At 36.5% G+C, this 16,399-nt stretch overlaps 2 long non-coding RNA genes across 2 annotated transcripts in view; one reads left to right on the top strand and one right to left on the bottom strand.

Annotated features, from left to right (window-relative positions):
• LOC137201711 (uncharacterized) overlaps positions 1 to 16,399 on the bottom strand; it is a 127,552-nt gene that overhangs the window by 32,290 nt on the left and 78,863 nt on the right. Inside the window, exon 3 of the long non-coding RNA XR_010932287.1 lies at positions 12,327 to 12,371. This is a non-coding gene — a long non-coding RNA (uncharacterized lncRNA). The remainder of the gene's footprint in view (positions 1 to 12,326; positions 12,372 to 16,399) is intronic.
• LOC137202786 (uncharacterized) lies at positions 3,995 to 6,828 on the top strand. Its single transcript, XR_010932783.1, has 2 exons — positions 3,995 to 4,253; positions 6,498 to 6,828. It is a non-coding gene; the product is annotated as an uncharacterized lncRNA (long non-coding RNA).

A 16,399-nucleotide genomic window follows, 5' to 3' on the forward strand; every position in this document is an offset into this window, starting at 1 on the left:
TCATCATTATAGAACCTCAGAGGTTCTATTTCCTTCAAGTGTTATGGAAGGAGTGAAATGAGATAATAAACTAAGTGAGGTACAACTAAACAGGTCTCCAGAACCAGCGTTCAGAGACTGAACTGGTTTCTAGCCATTCTCGTTGAACTTTAGTAGGTATTTTTTTAACTTTTTATTTTACACTGGAGTATAGTTGATTAACAATGTTGTGCTAGCTTCAGGTGTACAGCAAAGTGATTCAGCCACACACATACATGCATCCATTCTTTCTCCAACTCCCCTTTCATCTAGGCTGCCATATAATATTGAGCAGAGTTCCCTGTGCTACACAGTAAGTCCCTGCTGGCCATCCATTCCAAATATAGCAGTGTATACATGTCAATCCCCAAATCCCCAACTATCCCCCCAACTCTTTGTCCTGGTAACCATAAGTTCATTCTCTAAGTCTGTTGAGTCTGTTTCTGTTTTGTAAATAAGTTCATTTGAATCATTTTTTTAGATTCTGCATATAAGCAGTATCATACGACATTTCTCTTTCTCTGACTTACTTCACTCAGTATGACAGTCTCTAGGTCCATCCATGTTGCTGGAAATGGCATTATTTCATTCTTTTTAATCGCTGGGTAATATTCCATTGTATATATGTGCCACATCTTCTTTATCCTTTCCTCTGTCGTTGGAAATTTAGGTTGCTTCCATGTCTTGGCTATTGTAAACAGTGCTGCAATGAACATTGGGGTGCATGTATCCTTTCGAACCATGTTTTTCTCTGGATATATGCCCAGGAGTGGGATTGCTGGATCATATGGTAGTTCTATTTTTAGTTTTTTAAGGAACCTGTATACTGTTCTCCGCAGTGGCTATACCAATTTACATTCCCACCAACAGTGTAGAAGGGTTCCCTTCTCTCCACATCCTCTCCAGCATTTATTGTTTGGGGATTTTTTGATGACAGCCATTCTGATTGGTGTGAGGTGATATCGCATTGTAGTTTTGATTTCCATTTCTCTAATAATTAGCGATGTTGAACATCTTTTCATTTGTCTCATGGCCATCTGTATGTCTTCTCTGGAGAAATGTCTGCTTAGGTTTTCTGCCCATTTTTTGATCAGGTTGTTTGTTTTGATGACATTAAGCTGCATGTGTTGTTTGTAAATTTTGGAGACTAATGCCTTTTCAGTCGCTTCATTTACAAATATTTTCTCCCATTCTGTGGGTTGTCTTTTCATTTTGTTTATCGTTTCCTTTGCTATGCAAAAGCTTTTAAGTTTAGTTAGGTCCTGTTTGTTTATTTTTGTTTTTATTTCCATTACTCTAGGAGACAGCTCAAAAATGATATTGCTGTGGTTTATGTCAGACAGTGCTCTGCCTATGTTTTCCTCTAAGAGTTTTACACTGTCTGGCCTTACATTTAGGTCTTTAATCCATTTTGAGTTTATTTTTGTGTATGGTGTTAAAGAATGTTCTAATTTCATTTTTTTACATGTACCTGTCCAGTTTTCCCAGCACTATTTATTGAAGAGAGTATCTTTCCTCCATTGTATAGTCTTGCCTGCTTTGTCATAGATTAATTGACCATAGATGTGAGGGTTTATTTCTGGGCTTTCTCTCCTGTTCCACTGATCTACATTTCTATTTTTGTACCAGTGCCATACGGATTTGATGACTATAGCTTTGTAATATAGTCTGAAGTCTGGGAGCCTGATTCCTCAAGCTCCATTATTCTTTTTCAAGATTGCTTTGGCTATTTGGGGTACTTTGTGTCTTCATACAAATTAAACATTTTTTCTGTTCTAGTTCTGTGAAAGATGCCATTGGTAATTTGATAGGGATTGCATTGAATCTGTACACTGCTTTGGTAGTATAGTCATTTTGACAATATTAATTCTTCCAATCCAAGAACGTGGTATCTTTTTCCATTTGTTTGTGTCATCTTTGATTTCTTTCACCAATGTCTTATAGTTCTCGAAGTATAGGTCTTTTTGTCTCCTTAAGTAGGTTTATTCCTAGGTATTTTATTCTTTTTGATGCAGTGGTAAATGGGATTGTTTCTTGAATTTCTCTTTCTGATCTTTCATTGTTAGTGTATAGACATGTGACAAATTTCTATGTATTAATTTTGTAACCTGCAAATTTACCAAATTTACTGATGAGCTCTAGTAGTTTTCTGGTAGCATCTTTAGAATGTTTGTGTATAATATGATGTCATCTGCAAACAGTGACAGTTTAACTTTTTCTTTTCCAATTTGGATTCCTTTTATTTATTTTTCTTCTGTGATTTCTGTGGCTAGGACTTCCAAAACTATGTTGAATAAAAGTGGCGAGAGTGGACATCCTCTTCTTGTTCCTGATCTTGGAGGAAATGCTTTCAGCATTTCACCACTGAGTATGATGTTAGCTGTAAGTTTGTCATATATGGCCTTTATGTAGCATTCTTCTTTGTCTCTTATAACAGTCTTTATTTTAATGTCTATTTTGTCTGATATGAGTATTGAGACTCCATCTTTCTTTTGATGTCCATTTGCATGGAATATGTTTTTCCATTCTCTCACTTTCAGTCTGTATGTGTCCCTAGGTCTGAAGTGGTTCTCTTGTAAGCAGCATATATAAGGGTCTTGTTTTTGTATCCATTCATCCATTCTATGTTTTCTGGTTGGAGCATTTAATCCATTTACATTTAAGGTAATTATCGATATGTATGTTTTTATTGCCATTTTCTTAATTGTTTTGGGTTTGTTTTTGTAGGTCTTTTTTCTTCCCTTCCTCTCTTGTTCTCTTCTCTTGTGGTTTGATGACCATCTTTAGTGCTGTGTTTGGGTTGCTTTTTCATTTTTGTGTGTGTATCTATTGTAGCTTTTGCGTTTGCTGTTCCCATGAGGTTTTGACATAGCAGTCTATGTATTACAAGGTTGTTTTAGGTTTCTGGTCTCTTTCCTGTCCAGAGAAGTTCCTTTAGCATTTGTTGCAAAACTGGTCTGGTGGTGCTGAATTCTCTCAGATTTTGCTTGTCTGTAAAGCTTTTGATTTCTCTGTCAAATCTAAATGAGAACCTTGCTGGGTAGAGTATTTTTGGTTGTAGTTTCTTCCCTTTCATCACTTTGAATATATCCTGCCACTTCCTTCTGGCCTGCAGAAGTTTCTGCTGAGACATCAGGTGACAACCTTATGGGAGCTCCCTTGTATGTTATTTGTTGCTTTTCCCTTTTTGCTTTTAATATTTTTTCTTTGTCTCTAATTTTTACCAATTTGATTATTATGTGTCTCAGTGTGTTCCTCCCTGGGTTTATCCTGCCAGGGATTCTCTGTGCTTCCTGGACTTCCTGTTTCCTTTCCCATGTGAGGGAAGTTTTCAGCAATTATCTCTTCAAATATTTTCTCAGATCCTTTCTCTCTATATTCTCTTTCTGGGAGCCCTATAATGAGGATGTTTGTGCATTAAATGTTGTCCCAGAAATCTCTTAGACTGTCTTCATTTCTTTTCATTCTTTTTTCTTTATTCTGTTCCATGGCAGTGATTTCCACATTTCTGTCTTCCAGGTCACTTATCTGTTCTTCTGCCTCAGTTATTCTGCTATTGATTCCTTCTAGTGTATTTTTCATTTCAGTTAATGTATCGTTCATCTCTGTTTGTTCTTTAGTTCTTCTAGGTCTTTGTTAAACATTTGTTGCATCTTCTTGACCCTTACCTCCATTCTTTCTCCAAGATCCTGAATCATCTTCACTTCTATTATTCTGAATTCTTTTTCTGGAAAGTTGCATGTCTTCATTCACTTAGTTGTTTTTTCTGGGGTTTTATCTTGTTCCTTCATCTGGGACATATTCCTCTCTATTTAATTTTATCTAACTTTCTGTGATTGTGGTTTCCATTCCACATGATGCAGGATTGTAGTTCGTCTTGCTTCTGCTCTCTGCCCTCTGGTGGATGAGGCTATCTAAGAGGCTTGGGCAAGCTTCCTAATGGGTGGGACTTGTGGTGGGTGGAGCTGGGTCTTGTCCCTCTGGGGGGCAGGACTGTACTCAGTATAACTTTAATCCACTTGTCTGCTGATGGGTGGGGCTGTGTTGCCACCCTGTTGGTTGTTTGGCCTGAGGCAACCCAGCACTGGAGCCTACAGGCTGTTTGGTGGGGCTAATGGTGGCCTCTGGGAGGGCTCATGCCAATGAATACTTCCCAGAACCGCTGTCAGTGTCTTTGAGCCACAGCTGCCACCCCCCCCACCCCACCTCTGCAGGAGACACTCCAATAATACCAGGTAGGTCTGGCCTAGTCTCTCATGGGGTCACTGCTTTTTTCCCCATGGTCCTGGTGCACACAAGAGTTTGTGTGCACCCCCCAAGTGTGGAGTTTCTGTTTCCCCCAGTCCCATGGAAGTCCTGTGATCAAACACTGCTGGCTTTCAAAGTCAGATTCTCTGGGGACTCCTCCTCCCATTGCTGGACCCCCAGGCTGGGAAGCCTGAAGTGGGCTCAGAACTTTCACTCCTGTATAATTGTTTTCCAGTTTGTGGGTTGCCCACCCAGTGAGTATGGGATTTGATTTTATTGTGATTGCGCCCCTCCTACAAACTCACTGTGGCTTCTTTTTTGTCTTTGGGTGTAGGGTATATTTTTTTTGGTGGGTTCCAGTGGTTTTTTTTGTTGATGGTTGTTCATCACAACACAACAGCTAGTTGTGATTTTGGTGTTTTCATAAGAAGGGGGTGAGCTCACGTCCTTCTACTCCACCATCTTGAGCTAATCCAATCCCCAACTTAGACAGGTATTAAAAGCAGAAAAGATAATGATGATCCAGGACAGGCATAAAGCTGATTTGTTTTTATATTCTTTGTCTTTCTAAGAAATATATATATATATACATATGTGTGTATATTTTTTAATGAATTTTGTGCTCTGTAGGATTTTATTGCTGTATTAAAAATTAATTCTAACCTACACTTTTACTAAACAAATACTTTCTTCATAGGCAAAAGCAATTTATGCACTGGAAAAAGAATAAAGAAGGCTATTAAGACAGCAAAAGAAAAAGCATGTTTTAGGCTTTCAGGCCAATTGAATCATATAATCTAATCTATTTTTAAGCCTAGTTTCCTGTTTCCCATTCAAACAACACTACTAAATTACTCCCTTTCCCTATCTGTTCTATAAAGCATATATGTTCCAGATATATGGTACTTTTAACGATCTAGGCAGAAATTATGTCAACAGGAAAGCACTGGCTGATTTCCTAGTAAAGATTAAAACACACACAGAGGTTTTCTTAAATTTGCAGTCCTCTTTCCCAAATAATTCATTTGTATGAGAAAAGTATTTGACCTTAATTAGTTATGTTGATAAAACCTTGTTCTTTCAAGTTGAATTAAAGCTCTGTGAAGTTCAAGGCTACTCTGGAAAATGCACAGATATTCTCAAGGAGCAATTATATATAAAGCAAAAGTGGTTTTTAATAATAAATTATAATTGTAGTGAAATTTTTTTACAAATCTGAGCACAATTTCTTTATTTCATCATATTCACAAATACAGTGTCACTATTTATGACACCTTGGCTCTGAATCCTGCTGCTACCACTTAGTAGGTGAGTAACCTTGGGCAAGTTAGTTAATCTCTAACAATTTCCTCCTCTGAATAAAAGAAGCAATATTAGCTTCTTTAGAGAGTTTTTACAAAGAGGAAATAAGGTGATATAGGGACAAACAATTAACATAGAGCCTGGCATGAATTAATGTTCAATAAATTGCTTTGTTTTTAGGTTTTGTTGTAGGTGGAAGTCTATAGCTTGATATATATATATATATATATATATATATATATATATATATATATATATATATATCAAGATTTTATGTAAAGTAAGTCCTTATAGCATAAGAGGAATCAGCTCTTCCTCATTCTTAGAGATAAGAGGGTTGTGGGACCCTAAAGGGCTATGATGGTATAACGATTAAAAGAACAACAAAGTTTATCAAAGAAACGGAATAACTCCCTAAACCTTTTCAATTTTATCCATACTCCAAATATTTTTCTGTTTAGAAGGGAGCATAATTTGAGTTTCAGAAGAATATGATAGGGTTACATAAAAATAGAAATTATCTCCTGGAACTACATAACCTGCTTCTCTGTTTCAATTTGCTTTGGATGGTTCATTCATCTAGCTAGTTCATTAGCTGAAATTGCTAATTATTTTCATCCCTGTGATGGACAGTGGCCCACAGGAGTCCATCAGTGATACAGTGGTATCATTGTGTTGAAAGGAATTATAAGGTAATTAATCATATCTACCTGCTCTATGGTTCCTGCTTTTGGTTTGTAGGTACTATATTTAAATTCTAGCTCTTTCTTTCTGCTTGGATGGTAAACTCATGGCAAGGACTGAATGTAACTCACCTTTGACTCTTCAACAAGTAGACCAGTTCCTAGAATATGGATTTAGGTATGTGGTTGTTGATCTAACCTTATAGCATGTCTGAGTTCTCCTTTTCTTTTTTCTTGTGTCACCAGGCTTTTGTGTTGGTGTAGTCAAATACGGCATGAAGACAACGCTAAACCCGATACTATGGAGGACAATTTTTAATCAGCTTACAGAGATTTGGCGTTTATCATTCTTCCCTTCCCTCCCCCCACCTAATGGCATATAAGGACTTCAATGGTTAAAATATAGCCTTCAGTTGGCCCCTCAGCCACCAGAGAATTGGATTGTATCTCTTATAAGCAAGGAAGCTGTCCATGTGGGAAGCATCACTCCCATGGGATATTTGTATGACTGTTCAAATTTAAACAATATATCTGGGGAAAAGAAAGAATGTGGGAAAAATATAATAAGATTTTCTTATGTGTTTGTATAATTTCTACTTTTTGGCCAAAAGGAGTAATACATAACAATGGTTTCACGTTTTTCAGCACTTGGTCCCAAGCCAAGTTGAAAAATATCTCCTCTCCCTCTGAGGATCATCTGAGGCTTTAGTGTCTCCTTTTTGTTGTGAGAACCACATCCCAGGATGTTTCCCTTGTTTTGAAATGAGAGAGTGGACGTGCAGACCTGAGCGCAGTGGCCTGGTCATTAACACTCACCAGCTGTCTCAAGACATGGGATCCCAAAATAAAAGTGATGTGAAACATCCCAGGCCTAAAAGTCACTCTACTAACACCAGGGCATGAGAGAGGAAAGAACTCTCTGTGACTCCAAACTGTAGCTTACGTGCCAGGGGAAGAACACTTTTCCTGGTGGTATTGCTACAAAACAGGTGTGGGGAGAACACAGGCTCTGCCTGACCATCAGCAGTCTCCAGAGACCCAGGTGTGGGGAGCAGATGCGGGGGCTGGGTGATTTCATTGCACTTCTAAACAGCATGTGATCTTTGCAGGCACTTTGTCTGTGTTTTGCCCTTTGACTCATTATCAGCCAGAGTCTGAGACCGGAAGGAGAATCTACTTCAGACAAAAGTATTTTGTTCCATTATTATTTTCCCATCCAAATTTAGGTCAAGAGATAGGTTAATGTTCTATGGGAACCAAAACAAATCTAGATTGGTTGTTAGAGTGGTTGAGGTAAACAGACTAACTGTATCCTTGTCAGGATAATTTTATTGTATGTATTAAACCGCTTTGTTCTTTAGGAAAGACTAAAGCATTCGATGTGCAACAAGATTTGAAATATTCTACCTCCAGTTGTCCAAATCTAGGGTATATATATAAATAGGGACCTAACACCAGTGTTTTTTTTAAATCGATTCTTATCTAAATTAAAATTGAATAAAATCAAGTTCATTCTGGACCAGGTTGGAATTAGAGGTGAGTCTAGAAGCTGAGGCATCTCTGAGATATAAAATTTCAAAAATCATTGGATTATTTGATTGTTAACATGCCTGGTCTTGGTATAATACACATGTAAGTATATTTCCACTTTAAAAATTAAGGGAGGCAGGGTAGTGAGTGTCATGAAAAGATCATGAGTTTAGGAATCAAAAGTGGGTTTGAATCCCAGCTGTGCTACCAGCTGTAGTATGTGACGTTAATCAAGTAATTTTATTTTCCCCAAGCCAAAACCTCTGAGTCGGCAAAATTAGGGCAATACCTACTTCGTGGAGTTGCAAAAAGTAAATGATAATGTATATGTGAAAGGCCTATTGTGTCATATATATATAATATATATATCATGTTATATATTATATTCATATATATTATATATGTTATATATTATGTATATACATACATATGTTAGCAGTCTGATTAATGTCCATTTCCTTCCTTACTAGGACATCTAGATATTCAAGATATTAAACATTCCTCAAATATTAGCGCCTACTTTCTATACCTTAAATTGTGTGAATTATAGTTTTCATTAGGCCAGCTATCTAATATTTTGGAATTTCATTCTAGTGAGTCCACCATTGATTCACTCAGACTTAAAAGAAAAAAATCGACAGTATTACAGGAGGAAGTTATCCTTCGAAATGAGTGATACTTTCTAAGTGAAAACTAACTGATATTTAGAGACCCTAAATATTGCAAAGATTATGGTGTCCCATCCTCCTTATCCTTTATTCATTTGTCATTTAACACATACTTATTGATTACCTACAATTGTCAGGCACTGACAGAAAAGTGATCCCAAATGATAATAACCTCTACTTATAAGAAGTTTATATATTAGTGCAAGAGATAATATAATAAATATTATATCAAAGGTGATGTGTGCTTTGGAGAAAAATAGAGAGTAGAGTAATAGAGATGGGATGCTGGGGCAAGGGATAAGGTTCAAAATTGTAAACAAGACTCTCCATATACTTGTCAATGTGAGAGGTGCAGAAAGCAAGGAGGTGAGAGAGTAAGCCAAGTAAACACTGAGGGGAGAGTCTCAGGCAAAGGGAATGGCCAATGCAAAGGCCCTGAGGTAGGGGTGGACCAGCTGTGTTTGAGGAAAAAAAAGGAGGTCAGTATGGCTAGAGTGGAGTGAGAGAGAAAAAGAGCAGTAAGAGATGAACTCAAGGATGTGATAAGGACCAGATCTTATTTGACCTTGTAGTTCATTGTAAGGAATTGGATTTTATTGTGAGTGAAATGTGGAGCCATTGCAGAGTTTTGAGCAGAAGAGTAACATAAACAAGACTACTCTGGCTGCTGTGCTAAAAATAGATTGTAAAGCAGTCGAAGTGGAGGCTGAGAGATGGGTTGGAAAGCTATTGCAGTAATTCATATGAGAGATGATAATGGATTGAACCAGGGCAGGAACAGTAGAGTAATGAGAGAGGGTTGGGCTCTGGGCATATGTTACAGGAGCCTACAGGACTTCATGACAGGTTGGAAATGACAAGTCAAGAATACTTTCAATGTTTTTAGCCTGATCATCTGAAAAGGTATGGAGCTGCCATCAACAGATAAACAAGACTATGGCAGAGGAGATCTGGAGGTGGGAAAAAAATTGAGGCACCTTTGAGATTTTTATTAGACATCCAAGTAGAATTGCGAGATAAACAGTTGAATACAGGTCTGGAATTCAGAGAGGAGGTCCAGGCTAGAGATATAAATTTGAGCATTGTCACCAAAGAGATGGTCACCGAACTCAGATGGTCCACAACAGCACATCTCATGATTTTGTGGAATTTAAATATAACTTGATTAGCAACCACTGTCACATCAGGTTAGCCTTAAAATGATGCAGCAATTCTTTTTACACAATGGAATCTTTTGGACTCCACTTAAAATGTGGACATTTTACTTGTATTTAAAACTGTAAACCTAGATGATATCAATAAGGAAGTGAGTGTAGATAAGAAAAAGGATTGACCAATGTCGGGGCACTCCAACATTAAAAGATTAGAAGATTCAGGAGAAGTGGGAAGAGCTAAGACAGGCAAACAGCCAGCTAGGGGGAAGGAAAAACCAAGAGAATGTGGTGTCCTGAAAGCCAAGCACAAAAGATGGTTTCAAAGGAAAAGAGTGATCTGTGTGAGATGCTGTTCACAGGGCAAACAAAACGAGGCCTGAGAATAAGAACTGGATTTAGCAACATGGAGGCCATTGGCAACTTTTCAAAAGCACCATAAAAAATTCAAAGTAAAAAAAAATCATAATATAAGTTAAGGAAGACCCACAAAATTCTGATTTCGATATTAAGATTACTTTGATTTCTTTTTTAAAGTATCAGAGTCTTTTAAAAATGGGCAATGTGTACTCCATTTTTTAGTAGCTAAGGAAGATATAGATATACTCAGTCTGTGTTTTACATAATCAATCACCGGAATGATTAACCCAACAAAATTACTCATCAAACCGAATTAAAATGTGAAGTGTAGACTTTACATCAGTCTTATCTATATCAACTTTATCTACACAAAAGCCCTTAGTAGCTACAACTAATGGTAATTTCAAATACATGTTTAATAAAAATTCTGAATATATGAGGAATGTATTTCCAGACCTCGGGCGATGGTCCACTCCTTTTTGAACACTGGGTACAACAACGTCAAATATTAAAATATAAATTACATGTTGCAGTTTAGTAGAAATCAATTTGGCCTTTAATGAGTACATACTTATAGTGCCATCTACTGTTTGGTAGTAAGATCATAACATACTAGTGAATTAGGATAAAGAAATAAAATACAGGTATCTTCTTATTATCAGCAACTCCTTTCTGGAAATCAGACATTTTGTGCGATAACTCTAACCTGAAGAAAACATCCCATTATTTCCATGAGGAAAAATTACAACTAACACATTACACAACAAGGCAAAATCCTTACCAATTTTATAAAACGTAACAAAAGCTCACCAAAGCAAATATGTGTGTGTGTGTGTGTGTGTATATATATATATATATATATATGAATGCGTACATATGTATGAAACAAACTATGTCAGGATGTAAATGCTTAAAACATTACTTTCTGATTATCAAACAATTGATATGGTTATTTCATAAACAACTGTTTTATATCCAGTAACATTAGTTGCCCATTGACATACTTTTCAAAAATCTACAAGTAATTTCAATTTTCTTTGAAATGTAACTCAGGTTTTCTTCTAATCATTTGTTTAGCATGTTATATTTACCATAGAATTATCTCTAGGGTATATTGTTAAATGGAAAAGTAGAGAAAATTTTGTAAAATCTATCATTTATCTAAGAAAGGGGGGAGGCTATTATATATTATAAACAATGTTTAAAATATATATATAAATGTATATATATAACATATATGTATATAACATATGTGTTATTTTTAAAAGAGGCAGATAAATTATTAAAAAATTAAAAGCAGTATCTTGTATAAGGAGGAAGAGATTAGAGCAGAGGGAACAGTAATAGAAGCAAAGCTTCCTTAAATATACTTTGTTTAGTAGATTCAACCACATAATTATAAAGCACTATTAAATATGAAAAGGAATTCCAAGAAATAAGGTGAAAGGAATGAAAAGTTATATTGAGTTTTAGTAGTGTGAATAAAAAATATTCTTATAAAAACATTCTAATGAGGGATAAATACATTCTATGAAGTTGAAGTATAAAAAACCAAAAGTCATTTTTAACGGGAAAACATGAAAAAGGGGAGAGTTTGCGGCGGAGGGGGCGTCTGTCTGTACACTCTGGCACACTGAAAAGACTAAGGACCACATTTCTGTAGCTAATGTGTGTTACACAGACTCTTCTCATCTTTAACAGACCTGGGTTCAATATTATCATTTAACAGCAAATATTCATGGGCCTTAACAAAATTTTATACTCAACATCTTCTCTCCTTATTTTTACTCCCGTTGGAATCAACACAAAAGTATTTTATTCACTTGATAAGATTAACTTATAGACTCCACTAGGATATAGGTCTTCGTGTTTTTATGATGGTGTTTTATGATGTGTTTTTATGTGGTGGATGTTTACTGTTTTGTTTTCTTTTCTCTGTGCTTGAAGCACTCTGCATCTATAAGGAAATCAAGTTGTCATCTTCACCTGTCAACACTTTAATTCTTCTACAGAATAACTTATAGAATGGTAAATAGTAAAATTTAAAGGTAAGGTTAGTAAAATCAAATGAAGAAATTACAGTGCTTCCTCCCTTCCTTTCCTCTATCTTTCTATTTGTTCAGTCACTCAGCAAATATTTACTGAATTCCTGCTACCTGCAGGCTCTGAGTATACAATGGTAAGCAAACGTTGGCCTCACGAAGCTGAGGGTGAATCATAGGAACAGGAACAGCAAGGAGGAAACAGAGACAAAAGTATAAGGGGAAGGTCCTGGTCATTTTTATTTCATTTTTACTTCAGCCAGCTCTTCTTCAGCCCACATTAATACTCTATTGTGTTAAAGAAATTTGAGCTCTCAAACTCACCTGTGTCCTCTCAGTAGGGAAAGAGAAAGAGGACTGGAGGAGGACCTGGGGAAGAGAAAGGTAGTGATGACAGTGAAATGAGAAAACGTGTTGCATCTGATTGCTGGACTGTCCCATCCCATCCCTCTGTAGGGGCTCATTCTAAAAGGCCACGTCCTCCTTGAAGTCTTTCCTGATGCTCTGAACTGGAGGTAATTTGTTTCCCCTTTAAATACCAAGCTCTATTATTTATCATTTGGTACTCACATTTCTCCACCCACCTTCTGTTAACTCTCCTTGTGTAGCACCCTTAAATAATTCCTTAAGGACAAAAGCTGTCTCTTAATCATTCTAGTGTCTTCTACATAATAAGAACTTAATAAATGTTGATCAGATTGAACCTTAAAAAGTCACAATGCATCTGCCTACAACCAAATGTTACACAAATCAAACTGACTTTTTTTTTTTTTTACAACCTATTGCCTTTTAAAAGCTTGGAATATAAATGCACTCAATTCAAAATTCTGTGTGCGCGTGTGCACATACACATAATACAATCATTTATATTTTATACAACTATATACATTTCATATGATGAAATGTAGTCTATAAACTATTCTATCATAGTACCCAAAGGATCACTTTAAATTTAAAAAATCACTTCTTGAGTGCTCTCAAACAGATCCCATTGAATGAAATAAAATCCTTTTCCAGGTTGCTAAGCCATCTTTCATCTTCAATTCATAAACTTTTATGAGAAAAATAAAAATTGTGATAAAAATTCTTTGGTTAGCTGAAACCTAGTAGGAGATAGCCACCCCCCCACCTTCACAAATGGTGTGAGGCATACAAAAGAGTACCTGTATTTGAAAGATCAAATCAAGAGCAGACAAAAAGATAGAAAACTGAACAATATTAGAAAATCTGTTATACCATCCAGAAGTTTAATATATGCAATAGTCACATTTTCTGGTCATCTCTGAGAAAGGCTTCTTAGCAAATATTTTGCCAACAATGTCTGTGAATTAAGGTTAGCAAAAACTCAAAGGAAAGTGGCAGGTTGCCATGTAGGTAGTCAGGGAAATAGTCCAGACTATTACAACTGCCATAAAAGTGCTTAGTGCTAGAACCCAATGGGTTCAAAATGGATTTAGAATTTCAATCACAGTGACTCAGATACTGGCCATGTAGAACAGGACCCAAAATAAATACTTCCTGTAGGTGCTCCCTTGACTTACATCTGTAGTGAAGCAGTAAATATCTAGTCAAGCAGTACTACTGGTTAGGATTTTAAATTTTCATTAAAAGATTGCTACAGGGCTTCCCTGGTGGCGCAATGGTTGAGAGTCCGCCTACCGATGCAGGGGACACGGGTTCGTGCCCCGGTCCGGGAAGATCCCACATGCCGCGGAGCGGCTGGGCCCGTGAGCCACGGCCGCTAAGCCTGCGCGTGCAGAGCCTATGCTCCGCAACGGGAGAGGCCACAACAGTGAGAGGCCCGCGTACCGCAAAAAAAAAAAAAAAAAAAAAAAAAAAAAAGATTGCTACAAATAACTTATAACAGCGGTTTAGGATTTAGGTAATAAATTAAGGCAAACTAGGAGTTTATTTCATTCAGAGAGAAGGAATGATGAAGACATCCAAGGGTATCTGAGATGTGTAATATTTTCTGAGTACTGCAGGAGGAAAAATCCTGGATTAAGATTTTCAGGACTTTATTCTTAGGTAAACGAATTGACTTTTCTCTCTCATTTCACTCAATTCTGTCTTCTTTATGCAAAAATGAATGTTATTGCTGTGTCTTAGGAATTCAAGGCATTCTACTAAACAGTTTTTAAATGTAGAATCCTTAGTTGTCTTTGTACCACTTGAGTTTCTTCTGTATTAATCTGACCCTCTAGTAGCAAATAAAAGTAAGTCAATAGTAAACAGCCTCCCATGGTGGTGGTAGGATATGACATAATAAAATATAACTTCTATATATAAGTACATTTACATATAATTTATAAATATAAATAGCTTGGTAATTTGATTTAGGTAACATGTGAATTAAAATGACTCTTTCTATCAGCTTGTTAATCAGACTCTAAGAACTTTCTCATTTTTATACTGCTTAGATATCTTATATATGTCCTAAGTACACATTGAATTAAACTGTTTTCTATTTAAACTTTAAGCAAACAAGACTCCTAATTTGTCACCCTTTCTTATATTTGATAATCAGATAATTCACGCATATTTTTGTCAGGGGTTGTAAGAAAGGTATGATCTGCTATGGGATTAAATTCTATATTCCTCCAAGTTTATATTATTCTATGAATAATATAGGGAATGAATCAATTTTGCTCAATTTACTTTTTATTGTGTATCCCATAAAAGTGTTATAGCCAACCACATGAGAATTTTATGATATTCAAGATCTTGAGACTATGTGTCATAAAAAAAGAATATACAGACATGGTCATTAAACCCCAATCTTTGGAGTTTTGACCTTTATCCTGGAATTTTATAAGGACAACACAAAACACCTTTTGAAAACACTAATGTGATACTAAAATATATTAACTTTAAAAAATAGACAATAAAGATTGGTTTTGATGCATCTTTCTGGTATAATGAGCAATTATTAAAGTTATTAGGATTATTCATTATTTGCATATTCAATTAAAGAGGATATTTCATTATCATGGATCTAAGTAAGTCATGATTAAATAGATCAGGCAGAATAAACTTTTTCAAGTAATTCAATGCTTTTCTATGCCCCACCAACTTTGGAGATGCTTAAAACTTTGGAACAGTTATTTTATATCTATCCAAACACATGAGGCAACTTGTATTCAAATAGATTAAGAGACAACCAAGCTATCAACACTGGGTAAGTTAAGAGCCATAACAAAGTATTGAATTGCCATTAAAGTGGTGAAGCCAAAAATAAGGGCGAAAAGACCTAGATATTATGCCACTCACTAATATCTTGGAAAATTCAAGAGAAACTAAAAATCTAAAAATTATAATAGGAGCAAAACATGTCATTTAATAGCTAATTGCTGCCATTTGAGCTGATGAGCCTAAGAAGAAGGGAGAATCCCTCACAAAACATAATAAGCAACAAAAACTGGACTTCTTTTTAGAGAAGATCCCTCAAAATGCTGGTGTGATCATAAAGGTGAGTTTACCCCATCAACCTTTGCAGACGGAAAAAATTTCAAGAAAACATGTTACATTGTAATGCATAATAGAGTACTCACGCACTACTTGTCGCTTATACAAAGTTAATTCCCTACAAACAAAATCCTGATTATTCAAACCTCTACCTCCATGCCAGGGTGGGCATATTCCTAACTCAGGGGTGAATCTTGACCATCCAAGTCAGTAACGGCTGAGGGATATGTGAGGGGTTCTGCTTGGAGGCTTCTGGGAGAGGTTTCTTTGCTCTAAAAGGAAGAAACTGGTCGAGGCAGTCTCTCTCTACTTCTGGATGTTGGGTTTTAATTATGATGCCTAGGGGACTCCCTGGTGGTCCACTGGGTAATACTCCACACTCCCAATGCAGGCGGCCTGGGTAGATCCCTGGTCAGAGAACTAGATCCCACATGCACGACACAACTAAGAGTCCACATGCTGCAACTAAAAGATCCTGCATGCCACAACTAAAGATCCCACATGCTGCAACGAAGATCCCACATGTTGCAACTAAGACCTGGCGCAGCCGAAATAAATAAATAAATGAATATTTAATTATGATGCCTAGAACTGTTGCCCATGTTTTACAAAGAGAGGTCGTACAGCCCGTACTCCACAACAAGAGAAGCCACCGCAATGAGAAGTCCACGCACCGCAACAAGTAGCCCCCGCTTGCTGCAACTAGAGAAAGCCCGCACGCAGCAGCAAAGACCCAACACAACCAAAAATAAAAAAACAACAACAAACAAATAAATAAATTAATTTAAAAAAATAAACATCTTTATGATCTAAGCCACTTTGTATGGGGTTTTTTGTACTCACCAAAAGCATCCTGATACATAAAGCAACAAGAATTTGGCATCTTTCCCTGGCAGGTGGAGTAAACAACCATTTTGGGAGTGATGGAATTA

The sequence above is a fragment of the Pseudorca crassidens genome, chromosome 11, assembly GCF_039906515.1.
Source record: "Pseudorca crassidens isolate mPseCra1 chromosome 11, mPseCra1.hap1, whole genome shotgun sequence".
Classification (NCBI taxonomy): domain Eukaryota; kingdom Metazoa; phylum Chordata; class Mammalia; order Artiodactyla; family Delphinidae; genus Pseudorca; species Pseudorca crassidens.